This window comes from Ambystoma mexicanum, chromosome 9 (genome assembly GCF_040938575.1).
Source record: "Ambystoma mexicanum isolate Mex_15411 chromosome 9, UKY_AmexF1_1, whole genome shotgun sequence".
NCBI lineage: Eukaryota > Metazoa > Chordata > Amphibia > Caudata > Ambystomatidae > Ambystoma > Ambystoma mexicanum.
The window spans coordinates 1,387,532,785-1,387,550,371 of record NC_090931.1 but is presented as its reverse complement, the minus strand read 5'-3'; positions in this window follow the sequence as shown (position 1 = coordinate 1,387,550,371).

The window sequence follows — 17,587 nt, the reverse complement described above, 5'->3', positions numbered from 1 at the left end:
CCTGCCTCTCCCTACTTTAAGCCAAGGGACCATCCAAATGCCACTCTCGCCCTGCAGATCCTGCCATCACTAATTAGCTCTCCTCCGGACTCCCATTCTAGCCTTTGATGTCCCATGTTTCTCTTGCCCACATGTGGTCTCATTGCATGAAACTGCCGTGCTGCAACCCCCCACACACACCCCCGCAGCGCTTCATGCAACTGCACCGCATCCAGTGGAAGGACCGGACGCGGGGAGGGAGGGTTGTGCTGCCTCTGAGGTGTTCAGTAACGTGCTGGATATCAGGTGGGTGTTGTTCGTTTGCCCCCAGCAACGCTCACTGTTTATGGTTCACCGTATTCCACTAACACTGCACAGATACTATTTAGAGGGAGATGGTTCTAGATCGTGGTGCTTGCACAGGACATGCCATTTTTGCGGACACTTTTTTGTGCTTTCTCCAGCAATTACCCCAGGGGGGGCACAATTACCCCAGTCCCTGGAGCCCCTAAAGGCTGGAGGGGAGGAAATTCCACCAGTGTGTGGGGCAGCACGATTGCTGTGGGAAGATATCTGCAGGTGCTGGCGCTGCCTCTTCTGACTGTAATGTCACTGTAATGTCACGTAGTAAGCAAGTACTAAGTGACATTAAGGAAGTTAGAGGCTCCCTCTGAGCACTTTCGCACCACTTGGGGTGGGGTGGGGGCATAAGCACAACAATAAGAACACTTCAGTTCCCCCTGCAGCCAAGACCAGCCCCATCAATCACTATGCCAGCAGTAAACTGCTAATGATGGGCCATTAGTCTCTGAATGTTTTCGTGCTGGTATTGTGATGGTAGGGGAGGTTCAGTGGGGTGTGGGGAGTGGGCGTGCATTGTAGGCAGCTTTGCCTCTCTGCAGGTGTGCACATTAACCCTTCACAATCTCTGATTCACGTTCATACAAGAACCAATATTGCAGTATAAAAAGCGCTTAAATAGAGGCGGACCAGCCCCACCAGGGGGGAGCTAGAGGGACAGCCTACATAGAGGGCTGTCCCCTCCGGCCGCCACCTTCCAGGGGTTGGCCAGCCTCTACTCTTCCTCCCCAGTGGAGGCGGAAGAGGCGTCCCCCGGGGCCTGACTTCCGGCCGGGTCCTCGGGGGACGCATATAAGGCGGGAGCTGCAGGCAGTCAGTCTCTTTGTCCAGCAGTTCCCGCCGTTTTTTGATCCCGCGATGTTCCAGTCCATTGCGGTTCCTGTCCTTCGTCAGACATCGACTCGTGGTAAGTATAAGGCACATTACAGAGCCTGGGGATCGGGTGGTTTCAGGGGTTGCCGCTCGCTGGCCGCCACGCCAGCTTGAGCAGCCCTGATTTGCTACCCTCATCTGGGTATTATGTAACCTAGCTCTGCTTCCTTTTGGTCGCCGCCGCGGCGCATTCTGTTCATGGTTTAAAATGTTTGTAACGGCATATAATTTTAACAATTTGCATGCCCGCCGCGCCACTTGTGTTGAAATGCCGAGTAGTAGGGTGCATATGTTAGGATCGTTGCCAGGCCGCCGTGCCACATGCAACGATCACAGTGAACGGGTCAGAGGTTTTTTACATGTATTTCAATTTTAAATATGGTGCATATGTTATGAACGTTACCTGTCCGACGCGCCGCTTGTAAGGAATTACTGCGGTGCAAATTGCATATATTGGGATCGTTGCCTGGCTGCTGCGCCACGTGTACCGATCACGGTAAACATACCGGAGGTTATAGCAGGTATTTCCAAGTGGAATAGCGTGCATGTGTTATGAACGTTGATTGGCCGCCGTGCCACTGGTGATGATTTGACTTTGTGGGGCGGAAGTGGAGTGGCCGCGGTGCCACATACAACGCAAGCGGCTGTGGGATTTGTGATTATTGAAGGGTGTTACGGTGGCCACTGTAGGCCTGGTTCAATCAGTATCTGGCCTGGGGGCAGCATCCTCACCTGTCCTTTGTATGGTGGCACAAGCATGCAGTACAAACCCCGCACGCGCTGGTTGCGCCAGCAGTCGGATTGGTTGGACTTCTTTGATCGGGCTTGAGCAGCCATACAAGGCTTTCAAGGAAGCAAAGCCGCTTCATTACACAAAGTTATCGTTAGGAGGGTCTTGACATGGCATATACTTTGGATGGCTGCCTCGACACGTGTAAGGAGCGTTGCCTCGAAAGTTGAATTTTCAGGTAATACTGCGCCAATCATGAGTCATGGCCTGGGTGCTTGGGGGAGTTTACTGGGGTCGTTATTTAATGTCGAATTTTTATGTATACCGGGCTACTCATAAGGCACAGGCTGGGTTTTGGTGGGGTCAATATTGGGTTGTTAAGCTAGCCACCATGGCCTGGTTTTAGCTGATGTAAATTGCATGTGCCTCATGTCTGCAACACGGACGGTAGGTCTGAAGTTTAAATGTATCTGTGCAACACACGACCCGGTGCGGGATGGCTGCGCCGGATGCTGGAGCGTTTTTGCTTTGTTCGGCTGCAGTATGCAGTATGCGTCGCTTCCGAAAAGTATAATTTGGGCTGTTTTGCTTTCGTGTTGCCGCAGATGGTTGTTTTGGGGGCTTAGTAAACTATGAATGTTTTTGTAGCCGCCTCGCACATCTGGGGAAATGAGGTTGGCGTAATTAGTGCAATATTGCCCAAATTTATTAGCTGGACGGTTAGCAGACTTGGTTAGAGCGTGGTACTAAAGACGCCAAGGTTGCGGTTTCGATTGCAGTATTGGCCATGTTGTTAAGTGAGCCTGTCTCTGTGGCACAAGCAGTAAGGCATATGAGGCATATGCTAAGACATCGTTGGTTATTTAAAAATGTGATCACGTTGTTATTACTGTTAGCAGACAGACCAGTAGCTCAAGGGATAGGTATCCATGCAGGATACCTGAGCCGAATCCTGCAACACGTGTGTCACTGTTGTTTTTCCATTGCACGTCGGGTCCATATGGTCGCACCCAGTGCGGTTTCATGGGGTGCGGCGATGCGCATCAACAGGGGCAATATGCATTGGTAATGACCGTGTCTTGCACGGCAGTGTGCGTTGGTAATAAACATATAATGCACCAATGGAGCTTTCTGCAAGGTATGCGCTTTACTATGTGCAGGGAAAATATTGTACTTCTGTGGAGTTATGGAGTGATTTCTTGTTGCTGGCTGTTTTTACACGTGTTTATTATTGCGAAATGAAGGCAGCATGCAGACAGCGCTCTTGGTGAATTCAATGGCTCACCCTTAAGTTAATTTTGAAAAGGTGGCCCACTATTGAAAGGATCCTAGTGTGGGTTTGGCCCCCAATTTGTGAGATCCTGGCGAAGGGACTTCTCTGGTTGTCATGGTCCTAGGGTGGTGCAGTGCATTAAATGCTAAATTATTTAACTACACATTTTCTGTACTAATGCAGGTCTCGTAGTGAGCAGAGCCATAAGCACGGAGTGTAATCTTTCCTGCAAAACGAAGAGAGTTGGTAAGGTGTGCAGGCCGATGTTTGTCCCTGTAAATGTTCTGATAGTTCAACTGATGATTGTGTAGGGTTAAGAGGACAAACAGCCCCAGTAGTGCACCGGGAAGCCCGTTGGGTGTATTCATTTTCAGTTTTTGACCCATCTTTTAGGCCAATATGTCTGTGGTGGGATCACAGGACCTATTCCACACCATTGATGAGGTCCCCAGCATCCTGGTTTCAAGCGAGGATGAGGTGACGGGTTCGTTAGTAGGCAATGGTGTGCCAACCGTGGCACCGACACCCACACTGGTGCAAATTCCTCTGGCTAGCCAAGCGTTGCTGCCCCAGGCAGGAACATGCTGGGCAATGAGAGAGGTTTTGAAATGTTGTTGATAGTCGGGGTAGGTGGGGGCATGCCCATAAGGGTGGACACACCGCTTGTGGCTAGGAGCGTTTGGGAGGGTCCGGCAGGAACAACACCTAGCATTGCAATCAATGGTTCTCCTACCCCTGCACCCACCCCCACAGCTGCCACTTTGAACCAGAGCGGCAGTGCCTTGGGGGCGGCACTCACCCTGCCACTGTCCGCTTTAGGAATGAATCAGCCTGCAGTAACGGTTGCCAGCATGCTTTCAGTTCGGTCCTCATTAGCTTGGCACATCCCCCGAGGCATGAAAGAGCGGGTATGGTCAAGAGAGTATTTTGACATACTTTGACTGCTTTCAGTAGATGGTGCCGGCCTGAACTTAACACCTAGCACTAAGGAAAACAATATGAAGCAGAAAAAATATCACACAGAAGAGAGAATTGCTAATTGGGAAAAAACGTTCGCTATATTCTCTGTGATAGTGATGGAAAAGTTCCCTGAGCACGAGCCAGGTTTGGTAAAATATAGGGAGACTATTGTGGCTGAGGCTAAGCAATATGGGTTCACAGGGTGGATTGATTATGATGGGCGGTTTAGGAAAATGATGTCGGATTGCCCGTATATTTCCTGGGACCATAAGGATTTAGAAGGTTGGGTCTCTTTTATGGAAGGAAAGCAGAGGACCAGCGTGGTTTGGAGGGATTCTTACAAGGGAGTCAAGAGGACTCGGTACTGTAGGAAAGACCAGGGTGGAAAGGATCGGCCCTTTCACAAGGGCCCCTGGGGACGGGGGGGCAGGATTTTGGAGTTGGCAGCTCCAACAGACACAGAGCGCAAGAAGGGCGGAAGACAGGCAGCAACAAATGCAGTTACTTCAACAAAGGTAACTGCACTTGGGGCCCCAAGTGCAAATACAGTCATGATTGTGAAAAACATGTGGGGGGTCATCCGCCGGTCAAATGCATTAGGCGCGAATGCGCCACCGGTGGCAGGGGCCAGCATAAAGGACAATAACCAGCCTCATGCTGGATTCCCCCCCCCCCCGGTTGCTAGTCCGAGGTTGTACAGCAAGGATTTACAAGTCAAGGGACACTCCCCGGTCAATTTGTATAATTTGGTGTAACATCTGAACTACTATCCCAAGCGTCATAAAGGAGATTTGCTTTTCCAGGGTTTCACAGAGAGATTCTGCATTCCTTATGAGGGCCCATTGACTTGTGGGTTGGCAAAGAACGTACCCGCTGCAATGGATCAGACAGGTGAGGTTGGGACAAAGATAAGCAGGATCTGGAATTGGGCAGAATTTCCAAGCCCCTTTTCCATGCCCCCCACCCCCCTCACCAACTTTATGGTGTCCCCACTGGGCATAGTTCCAAGGAAAGAACCTTAGCGTTTAATACTGGTTTAGCTCTAGATGTTTGCATGGTTCCTGCACCACGGGTGCACAGCATCCTTGGGGAGGTGTTATGTCCCTCGGCCGGTAGCGGTGCCGCAAGTTGCCAATATGGCCCTAGCTTCATATGCATGCAGCTAACTTGTTTATCTTTGCTGCCAAGTTGGAGCACAACGGGTTTATGGAGGCGTGGGTTAGGATCCCAATTCTGACATATCTGTAACATAATTTTTCGTTGGTTTTCAACTGTGGTTTTGGGGAGGTTCTCTGAGCCACAGCATTTATGGTAGGTTGGTTGTAACATTTGACCCTCATGTATGAGGGGATGGTGGAATTCCAGTGTCTTGAAGTAATGCCAGGCAGATATTTAACATCATTCAGGAGCTGGCTCCAATACCAGGGTAATTGTAATGTCCGGACTTAATTAAGTCAACAGGCCTGAGTATTCAGCTGGGTCGAGCGAAAGCTCGCAGATGCTGACTGGCCAGGCATTCGTACATAGGCATTTTATGGCGGCTCTACCCATAGCAACCTGGTGATAAATATACGTGGAGATGGGTCCTTTTCTCCTCGATGTTGCTAGCTGGGGACACTGATCTGCATATTATATGTGTGAATAACAGCTTGTGATTATTTATTATCATAGGTAATAGAGATGATTGAGGATGGCAAGGACCACCTTGGTCTGGCCCCTGGAATATGGCCAAGGGTCGCGGCATAATGAGACCGACAGCTTGTTAAGCAGTGGGACAATCCCACAAGGGGCATGCCATGGTAAGACTTGATGGTGGCTTACGTTCCCTGACAATTTGAAACTCTGGTTTGTTTGCAAGTTAAGGGTCTGGCCATTTACACGGCACTGGGACCTTGAAAGGTCCGGTAAGCTGGGGACTTCCCACAATGTACATACATATCTTAAGACTGGACGATGGCATAAGCCCCTTGATAAGTTGAAAGGGTGGCTTATGTGCAAGTGAAGGGTACGGCCAGGAACATCCCATAACTGCCCCGTTAAGTTGGGAAAGGTAAGCTGGGGATACTCAGGCAAGGTACATGCTGTGGTAACGCTTCCAGTGATGGTACACGTTCCTTGAGAGTTTAATTTATGCTGCAACTTGTAGATCATACAGCGAACAGGCAACGGTTGGTAAACTGCGGGATTCCCACAAGACACATGGCTATGGGGAGACTTGGATGATGGCGTGCACACACTGATAAAACATGCACTGATAGGTAAGAATGGTAGTGAAATACAACTGGTATATCCGGCCAGCAAATACAGCACTATGACCACGTAAGGTGGGCAAGCTGGTGACACTCACATAAGGTACACGCATACTGTAAGACCGGACGATGACACAGGTGCACTGATAATGGAAATTACAGAGATGTGACATTTGAGGACCTGGACACTGTGCCAGGGTCAGGTGGGCCACATTGGCCTTCAATGGTACCAGTGACGATGTAGTCTTGGCCCACTGGGTACCAGTGATGATGTAGTCCTGGGCCACCGGCAAGTGTTACGGGGCACTTATCATGCCAGCGCAGATCTCCAGAGGCGACAGAGTGAAATCAGGTTACAGGGTGGGCCCAGTATGGCCCCAGTCCAAGCCCCCCTAGTATGGCGGTGGGAGTTTAATCTCCAGGTGTCATCTAAGTGAAATTATGGTACAGCCTTATGAGACAGCTGTCTTAGAACTGGTTGACATGGAAGTTGGGATGAATTAGATGAGAGGTTTAAGGTGTGAGTAAATGGGGTGGGTGAGATTTAGGACAAGAGGAGCAAAGGTATGGGGGCATTGTGGGCAGCGAAAGCCACCCCCAAAGCGTGACAGAGTATCGGGCGGTCCTAGACAATGAGGGAGTTTCACGCTGCAGCTTCGGCGGCAGCGGCTCAGGACTGGCCGGGCTCGAGCCAAATCCATTGACGGGCACTGACTCCCCTTTTTAGGGCTTTATGCCAACAACCTCCTTGTCAGTGCTCCAAAGTGTCTTAATGCTAGTAACCGGTGTTTCCTTGTAATAACCAGAAGCGTGTTCAGCTTGTGCCTTTGGCAGGTAGGGTGACACGGTTCACCCTTACCTGAGTGCAATGTAATGTGTGGCTGGGACCGTCCCAAGTTTATTGTTGCTCCAAATAAACTGTGACCTTGTATATTCCAAATAACCTTACAAAAGTTGTCTGTTGTTATTTCATGATGTGATATTCTGGCCACAGGAGGTGGGGGCGACCAATGGGGACCTCCCCGCTAAGAGGCGACCAGCCGCCGCAGGGGGCGCTAGAGGGACAGCCTACATAGCGGGCTGGCCCCTCTGGCCGCTACCTTCCGGGGCGTGGCCAGCCTCTACTCTTTCTCCCCAGTGGAGGTGGAAGAGGCGTCCCCAGAGGCCTGACCTGCGGCTGGGTCCTCGTGGGGCGCATATAAGGCGGGAGCTGCAGGCAGTCAGTCTCTTTGTCCAGCAGCTCCTGCCGTTTTTTGATCCCCACCCACACCCTTTTTTCTGGAATTGATATATTGACATGGGTAAAGTGTTCAGTGGTAAAGAAGTAGTAGCGTGTGGTTAATACAGTTAGAATAGTCTTAAGCGACATGGTGAGGCGTTCGTATCACCGAAAGAGGGAAGGTAGATGTTGTGGCAAGTACAAAGAATGGATACAGTGTAATGGTAATGTGTTGTATTATGTTGCGTCTAATTTTCCTTTTTCTGTTACAGGCGGAGTATCAGGGTGGTCCTAGCCAAAGGGGGAGTTTCACGCTGCAGCTTCGGCGGCAGCGGCTCAGGATTGGCCGGGCTCGAGCCAAAGCCATCGACGGGCACTGACTCCCCTTTTTAGGGCTTTATGCCAACAACCTCCTGGTCAGTGCTCCAAAGTGTCCTACTAGTAGTAACCGGTGTTGGCGTGGTAACCAGAAGCGTGTTCAGCTTGTGCCTTTGGCAAGTAGGGTGACACGGTTCACCCTTACCTGAGTGTAATGTAATGTGTGACTGGGACAGTCCCAAGTTTATTGTTGCTCCAAATAAACTGTGACCTTGTATATTCCAAATAACCTTACAAAAGTTGTCTGTTTTTTCATGATGTGTGTGTGATATTCTGGCCACAGGAGGTGGGGGCGACCATTGGGGATCTCCCCGCTATGCCCTTGATTCTTTTTCTTTATGTATCTATTAATTTCTTCCTTGAAGATTGGGGGGAAAATTGAAGGGTCTTGGCCTTGCAGGGACGCACCGTGGGCCCAGACACGGTATAAACGGAGACCCGTTTGGGCCCACGGTGCGTCCCTGCAAGCCCAGGAAATGTCCAGAATAATAGTTTAAAGCGGCGCTATTTCTTTCATGCCGCTTCTTTTCCAAACTATATATCAATTCCACTTTAAACCACTTCCATGGCACTGGTGATGAGTTACTTCATTATGCTGCTAATAGTTTTGACCAGTGTTGCTGAGTAAATATTTTGTAAGCCACGACCCAGTTTATTTATTTATGCAATGTTTGCCGGGTACATGGACACAGATTACACAGATTATTTGAAGGCAACCTAAGCCAAAAGGGCAATGACAAGGAGACACCTGAACCGAATACACAATCACTTTAAAATTCTTTGAATGAGAATCAAGTGTATGCTTTCATACAATAAAGTCTGACTGCTGACTTTTTATAAGGATACATGAACACGGATTATTTATTTATTCATGCAACGTTTGTGGGGTACCTGTATATTTCTTTATTTATGCAATGTTTGTCGGATACAGGTATTCGACAAACATTGCATAAATAAATAAATAATCTGTGTTCATGTATCCTTATAAAAAGTCAGCAGTCAGACTTTACTGTATGAAAGCATAACCCTTGATTCCCATGCAAAGATTGTTTATTGGGTTCAGGTGTCTCCTTGCCATTGCCCTTTTGGCTTAGGTTGCCTCCAAACCCCCTTCAGCATCTTGTGTTCTTTGTTGGTTGTATATACTGCATCCTGTGCCATATTCATGGTCTCTTGGTTGGTGTGCCCAGTCCTCATTATCTGCAGCCTAAGTGGGACTGGGGCATAACGTTGTCTTGGGCACCAATGAAAAAGTGGCCCACCGTTGCAAATGGCAATTCATTCCTTGTGTGCCGGACTGTTTGACTTTGAGTAGAAGTTCCTTAAAGGTGTAGTTTGGGAGTGGCATACAGAGTGCGATGGGAGTGCACGCGGGGTGGGGTGGGGGTTTGGGGGGTTTGCATTCCTAGTGTTTTGCCCTGGGCACTAAATGGACTAGAAACTGCCCTGCCTACAATCCTCTGTCAGTTAAGCAAAAAGACAAATTCAGCTTTGGTTCCCTGGTGTCAACGTGGACACCTCACAAACAGAGAGTGGCCAGGAAGACACAGAGGGCTGGAGCAGCAGTCAGCAGTGAGAACATGGCGGCCGAGTCCACAGACGTGTATACATATGAAGAAATGTTTGATCCAAAAATCTATGTGGAAACCCTCGTCGAGGGGACAGGTGACATTCCGGACTCAACAAAGTTTTTGCTTGAAGAGTTGTCGAAAGCTTTCACCTCAGGTAAGTCGGGGCGGGAGGCACGAATGAAAAAATCCTGGCTTGCCTGCTCAGCCTTTCAACCTCCCACCGAAATATCGTCCTCATCACATCCTGTGACGGCTCAGCACTGCTCGGCACTTGCTCACAGTGAAATGCATTTTCCAAATAACGAAAGTGTCATATTTTGAATATGTTTTGAAATCACCATGACTAGCGAACATTTGTAAAAAAAAATCAGAAATGTGCAACTGGTCCGTTTTACATTTTTGGGAGTAGTGCACACCAATGTCAACTTTTCTTTTAACCTATATACATATTTTTTATTTCAAGTGTCTTCGAAACGAAATGTGTATTTTGTAAGTGACACGTCAATAACATTGTGGCAATACTATTTAGCTGTACAGGTGAGTGCGTATGTGGAAGATGGACATGGATGTGAACGCACGAGGAAAACGTAGAGGCAGTTTCAGATCTGTGACGCAGCTCTCCTATAGGGATAAGCTGAGACAGTAGCCGTGAGTGGGCACGTGCTGGGGGGGGGGGGGGGGGTGCGCATGCTCAGTGTTTCCAACTAAACAGAATGCGCAGCTGTGAGCTGTGAGTAAAGCTGTAAGCAGGACTGAGTGCAGATATAAGCAGAGAGAACATGGCGGCGAGTGGGGATGTGTTCCGAGCTGATGCAATTGTAGGGGTTTGAGCGTGAGTGGAACTTTAGATAGGGGTAAAACGTTTGGTGGTGTAAGTGAAACGGGGGGGGGGGTTGGTTATTGTGTGAGGACTGAGACTGCCAGTGTCTCCGGTTTAAGGCCTCCTTCCTCATTCACTGTTCTGACCCCTAGCCGCCTCTCCTTACTTTAAGCCAAGGGACCATCCAAATGCCACTCTCGCCCTGCAGATCCTGCCATCACTAATGAGCTCTTCTCCGGACTCCCATTCTAGCCTTTGATGTCCCATGTTTCTCTTGCCCACATGTGGTCTCATTGCATGAAACTGCCGTGCTGCAACCCCCCACACACACCCCCGCAGCGCTTCATGCAACTGCACCGCATCCAGTGGAAGGACCGGACGCGGGGAGGGAGGGTTGTGCTGCCTCTGAGGTGTTCAGTAACGTGCTGGATATCAGGTGGGTGTTGTTCGTTTGCCCCCAGCAACGCTCACTGTTTATGGTTCACCGTATTCCACTAACACTGCACAGATACTATTTAGAGGGAGATGGTTCTAGATCGTGGTGCTTGCACAGGACATGCCATTTTTGCGGACACTTTTTTGTGCTTTCTCCAGCAATTACCCCAGGGGGGGCACAATTACCCCAGTCCCTGGAGCCCCTAAAGGCTGGAGGGGAGGAAATTCCACCAGTGTGTGGGGCAGCACGATTGCTGTGGGAAGATATCTGCAGGTGCTGGCGCTGCCTCTTCTGACTGTAATGTCACTGTAATGTCACGTAGTAAGCAAGTACTAAGTGACATTAAGGAAGTTAGAGGCTCCCTCTGAGCACTTTCGCACCACTTGGGGTGGGGTGGGGGCATAAGCACAACAATAAGAACACTTCAGTTCCCCCTGCAGCCAAGACCAGCCCCATCAATCACTATGCCAGCAGTAAACTGCTAATGATGGGCCATTAGTCTCTGAATGTTTTCGTGCTGGTATTGTGATGGTAGGGGAGGTTCAGTGGGGTGTGGGGAGTGGGCGTGCATTGTAGGCAGCTTTGCCTCTCTGCAGGTGTGCACATTAACCCTTCACAATCTCTGATTCACGTTCATACAAGAACCAATATTGCAGTATAAAAAGCGCTTAAATAGAGGCGGACCAGCCCCACCAGGGGGGAGCTAGAGGGACAGCCTACATAGAGGGCTGTCCCCTCCGGCCGCCACCTTCCAGGGGTTGGCCAGCCTCTACTCTTCCTCCCCAGTGGAGGCGGAAGAGGCGTCCCCCGGGGCCTGACTTCCGGCCGGGTCCTCGGGGGACGCATATAAGGCGGGAGCTGCAGGCAGTCAGTCTCTTTGTCCAGCAGTTCCCGCCGTTTTTTGATCCCGCGATGTTCCAGTCCATTGCGGTTCCTGTCCTTCGTCAGACATCGACTCGTGGTAAGTATAAGGCACATTACAGAGCCTGGGGATCGGGTGGTTTCAGGGGTTGCCGCTCGCTGGCCGCCACGCCAGCTTGAGCAGCCCTGATTTGCTACCCTCATCTGGGTATTATGTAACCTAGCTCTGCTTCCTTTTGGTCGCCGCCGCGGCGCATTCTGTTCATGGTTTAAAATGTTTGTAACGGCATATAATTTTAACAATTTGCATGCCCGCCGCGCCACTTGTGTTGAAATGCCGAGTAGTAGGGTGCATATGTTAGGATCGTTGCCAGGCCGCCGTGCCACATGCAACGATCACAGTGAACGGGTCAGAGGTTTTTTACATGTATTTCAATTTTAAATATGGTGCATATGTTATGAACGTTACCTGTCCGACGCGCCGCTTGTAAGGAATTACTGCGGTGCAAATTGCATATATTGGGATCGTTGCCTGGCTGCTGCGCCACGTGTACCGATCACGGTAAACATACCGGAGGTTATAGCAGGTATTTCCAAGTGGAATAGCGTGCATGTGTTATGAACGTTGATTGGCCGCCGTGCCACTGGTGATGATTTGACTTTGTGGGGCGGAAGTGGAGTGGCCGCGGTGCCACATACAACGCAAGCGGCTGTGGGATTTGTGATTATTGAAGGGTGTTACGGTGGCCACTGTAGGCCTGGTTCAATCAGTATCTGGCCTGGGGGCAGCATCCTCACCTGTCCTTTGTATGGTGGCACAAGCATGCAGTACAAACCCCGCACGCGCTGGTTGCGCCAGCAGTCGGATTGGTTGGACTTCTTTGATCGGGCTTGAGCAGCCATACAAGGCTTTCAAGGAAGCAAAGCCGCTTCATTACACAAAGTTATCGTTAGGAGGGTCTTGACATGGCATATACTTTGGATGGCTGCCTCGACACGTGTAAGGAGCGTTGCCTCGAAAGTTGAATTTTCAGGTAATACTGCGCCAATCATGAGTCATGGCCTGGGTGCTTGGGGGAGTTTACTGGGGTCGTTATTTAATGTCGAATTTTTATGTATACCGGGCTACTCATAAGGCACAGGCTGGGTTTTGGTGGGGTCAATATTGGGTTGTTAAGCTAGCCACCATGGCCTGGTTTTAGCTGATGTAAATTGCATGTGCCTCATGTCTGCAACACGGACGGTAGGTCTGAAGTTTAAATGTATCTGTGCAACACACGACCCGGTGCGGGATGGCTGCGCCGGATGCTGGAGCGTTTTTGCTTTGTTCGGCTGCAGTATGCAGTATGCGTCGCTTCCGAAAAGTATAATTTGGGCTGTTTTGCTTTCGTGTTGCCGCAGATGGTTGTTTTGGGGGCTTAGTAAACTATGAATGTTTTTGTAGCCGCCTCGCACATCTGGGGAAATGAGGTTGGCGTAATTAGTGCAATATTGCCCAAATTTATTAGCTGGACGGTTAGCAGACTTGGTTAGAGCGTGGTACTAAAGACGCCAAGGTTGCGGTTTCGATTGCAGTATTGGCCATGTTGTTAAGTGAGCCTGTCTCTGTGGCACAAGCAGTAAGGCATATGAGGCATATGCTAAGACATCGTTGGTTATTTAAAAATGTGATCACGTTGTTATTACTGTTAGCAGACAGACCAGTAGCTCAAGGGATAGGTATCCATGCAGGATACCTGAGCCGAATCCTGCAACACGTGTGTCACTGTTGTTTTTCCATTGCACGTCGGGTCCATATGGTCGCACCCAGTGCGGTTTCATGGGGTGCGGCGATGCGCATCAACAGGGGCAATATGCATTGGTAATGACCGTGTCTTGCACGGCAGTGTGCGTTGGTAATAAACATATAATGCACCAATGGAGCTTTCTGCAAGGTATGCGCTTTACTATGTGCAGGGAAAATATTGTACTTCTGTGGAGTTATGGAGTGATTTCTTGTTGCTGGCTGTTTTTACACGTGTTTATTATTGCGAAATGAAGGCAGCATGCAGACAGCGCTCTTGGTGAATTCAATGGCTCACCCTTAAGTTAATTTTGAAAAGGTGGCCCACTATTGAAAGGATCCTAGTGTGGGTTTGGCCCCCAATTTGTGAGATCCTGGCGAAGGGACTTCTCTGGTTGTCATGGTCCTAGGGTGGTGCAGTGCATTAAATGCTAAATTATTTAACTACACATTTTCTGTACTAATGCAGGTCTCGTAGTGAGCAGAGCCATAAGCACGGAGTGTAATCTTTCCTGCAAAACGAAGAGAGTTGGTAAGGTGTGCAGGCCGATGTTTGTCCCTGTAAATGTTCTGATAGTTCAACTGATGATTGTGTAGGGTTAAGAGGACAAACAGCCCCAGTAGTGCACCGGGAAGCCCGTTGGGTGTATTCATTTTCAGTTTTTGACCCATCTTTTAGGCCAATATGTCTGTGGTGGGATCACAGGACCTATTCCACACCATTGATGAGGTCCCCAGCATCCTGGTTTCAAGCGAGGATGAGGTGACGGGTTCGTTAGTAGGCAATGGTGTGCCAACCGTGGCACCGACACCCACACTGGTGCAAATTCCTCTGGCTAGCCAAGCGTTGCTGCCCCAGGCAGGAACATGCTGGGCAATGAGAGAGGTTTTGAAATGTTGTTGATAGTCGGGGTAGGTGGGGGCATGCCCATAAGGGTGGACACACCGCTTGTGGCTAGGAGCGTTTGGGAGGGTCCGGCAGGAACAACACCTAGCATTGCAATCAATGGTTCTCCTACCCCTGCACCCACCCCCACAGCTGCCACTTTGAACCAGAGCGGCAGTGCCTTGGGGGCGGCACTCACCCTGCCACTGTCCGCTTTAGGAATGAATCAGCCTGCAGTAACGGTTGCCAGCATGCTTTCAGTTCGGTCCTCATTAGCTTGGCACATCCCCCGAGGCATGAAAGAGCGGGTATGGTCAAGAGAGTATTTTGACATACTTTGACTGCTTTCAGTAGATGGTGCCGGCCTGAACTTAACACCTAGCACTAAGGAAAACAATATGAAGCAGAAAAAATATCACACAGAAGAGAGAATTGCTAATTGGGAAAAAACGTTCGCTATATTCTCTGTGATAGTGATGGAAAAGTTCCCTGAGCACGAGCCAGGTTTGGTAAAATATAGGGAGACTATTGTGGCTGAGGCTAAGCAATATGGGTTCACAGGGTGGATTGATTATGATGGGCGGTTTAGGAAAATGATGTCGGATTGCCCGTATATTTCCTGGGACCATAAGGATTTAGAAGGTTGGGTCTCTTTTATGGAAGGAAAGCAGAGGACCAGCGTGGTTTGGAGGGATTCTTACAAGGGAGTCAAGAGGACTCGGTACTGTAGGAAAGACCAGGGTGGAAAGGATCGGCCCTTTCACAAGGGCCCCTGGGGACGGGGGGGCAGGATTTTGGAGTTGGCAGCTCCAACAGACACAGAGCGCAAGAAGGGCGGAAGACAGGCAGCAACAAATGCAGTTACTTCAACAAAGGTAACTGCACTTGGGGCCCCAAGTGCAAATACAGTCATGATTGTGAAAAACATGTGGGGGGTCATCCGCCGGTCAAATGCATTAGGCGCGAATGCGCCACCGGTGGCAGGGGCCAGCATAAAGGACAATAACCAGCCTCATGCTGGATTCCCCCCCCCCCCGGTTGCTAGTCCGAGGTTGTACAGCAAGGATTTACAAGTCAAGGGACACTCCCCGGTCAATTTGTATAATTTGGTGTAACATCTGAACTACTATCCCAAGCGTCATAAAGGAGATTTGCTTTTCCAGGGTTTCACAGAGAGATTCTGCATTCCTTATGAGGGCCCATTGACTTGTGGGTTGGCAAAGAACGTACCCGCTGCAATGGATCAGACAGGTGAGGTTGGGACAAAGATAAGCAGGATCTGGAATTGGGCAGAATTTCCAAGCCCCTTTTCCATGCCCCCCACCCCCCTCACCAACTTTATGGTGTCCCCACTGGGCATAGTTCCAAGGAAAGAACCTTAGCGTTTAATACTGGTTTAGCTCTAGATGTTTGCATGGTTCCTGCACCACGGGTGCACAGCATCCTTGGGGAGGTGTTATGTCCCTCGGCCGGTAGCGGTGCCGCAAGTTGCCAATATGGCCCTAGCTTCATATGCATGCAGCTAACTTGTTTATCTTTGCTGCCAAGTTGGAGCACAACGGGTTTATGGAGGCGTGGGTTAGGATCCCAATTCTGACATATCTGTAACATAATTTTTCGTTGGTTTTCAACTGTGGTTTTGGGGAGGTTCTCTGAGCCACAGCATTTATGGTAGGTTGGTTGTAACATTTGACCCTCATGTATGAGGGGATGGTGGAATTCCAGTGTCTTGAAGTAATGCCAGGCAGATATTTAACATCATTCAGGAGCTGGCTCCAATACCAGGGTAATTGTAATGTCCGGACTTAATTAAGTCAACAGGCCTGAGTATTCAGCTGGGTCGAGCGAAAGCTCGCAGATGCTGACTGGCCAGGCATTCGTACATAGGCATTTTATGGCGGCTCTACCCATAGCAACCTGGTGATAAATATACGTGGAGATGGGTCCTTTTCTCCTCGATGTTGCTAGCTGGGGACACTGATCTGCATATTATATGTGTGAATAACAGCTTGTGATTATTTATTATCATAGGTAATAGAGATGATTGAGGATGGCAAGGACCACCTTGGTCTGGCCCCTGGAATATGGCCAAGGGTCGCGGCATAATGAGACCGACAGCTTGTTAAGCAGTGGGACAATCCCACAAGGGGCATGCCATGGTAAGACTTGATGGTGGCTTACGTTCCCTGACAATTTGAAACTCTGGTTTGTTTGCAAGTTAAGGGTCTGGCCATTTACACGGCACTGGGACCTTGAAAGGTCCGGTAAGCTGGGGACTTCCCACAATGTACATACATATCTTAAGACTGGACGATGGCATAAGCCCCTTGATAAGTTGAAAGGGTGGCTTATGTGCAAGTGAAGGGTACGGCCAGGAACATCCCATAACTGCCCCGTTAAGTTGGGAAAGGTAAGCTGGGGATACTCAGGCAAGGTACATGCTGTGGTAACGCTTCCAGTGATGGTACACGTTCCTTGAGAGTTTAATTTATGCTGCAACTTGTAGATCATACAGCGAACAGGCAACGGTTGGTAAACTGCGGGATTCCCACAAGACACATGGCTATGGGGAGACTTGGATGATGGCGTGCACACACTGATAAAACATGCACTGATAGGTAAGAATGGTAGTGAAATACAACTGGTATATCCGGCCAGCAAATACAGCACTATGACCACGTAAGGTGGGCAAGCTGGTGACACTCACATAAGGTACACGCATACTGTAAGACCGGACGATGACACAGGTGCACTGATAATGGAAATTACAGAGATGTGACATTTGAGGACCTGGACACTGTGCCAGGGTCAGGTGGGCCACATTGGCCTTCAATGGTACCAGTGACGATGTAGTCTTGGCCCACTGGGTACCAGTGATGATGTAGTCCTGGGCCACCGGCAAGTGTTACGGGGCACTTATCATGCCAGCGCAGATCTCCAGAGGCGACAGAGTGAAATCAGGTTACAGGGTGGGCCCAGTATGGCCCCAGTCCAAGCCCCCCTAGTATGGCGGTGGGAGTTTAATCTCCAGGTGTCATCTAAGTGAAATTATGGTACAGCCTTATGAGACAGCTGTCTTAGAACTGGTTGACATGGAAGTTGGGATGAATTAGATGAGAGGTTTAAGGTGTGAGTAAATGGGGTGGGTGAGATTTAGGACAAGAGGAGCAAAGGTATGGGGGCATTGTGGGCAGCGAAAGCCACCCCCA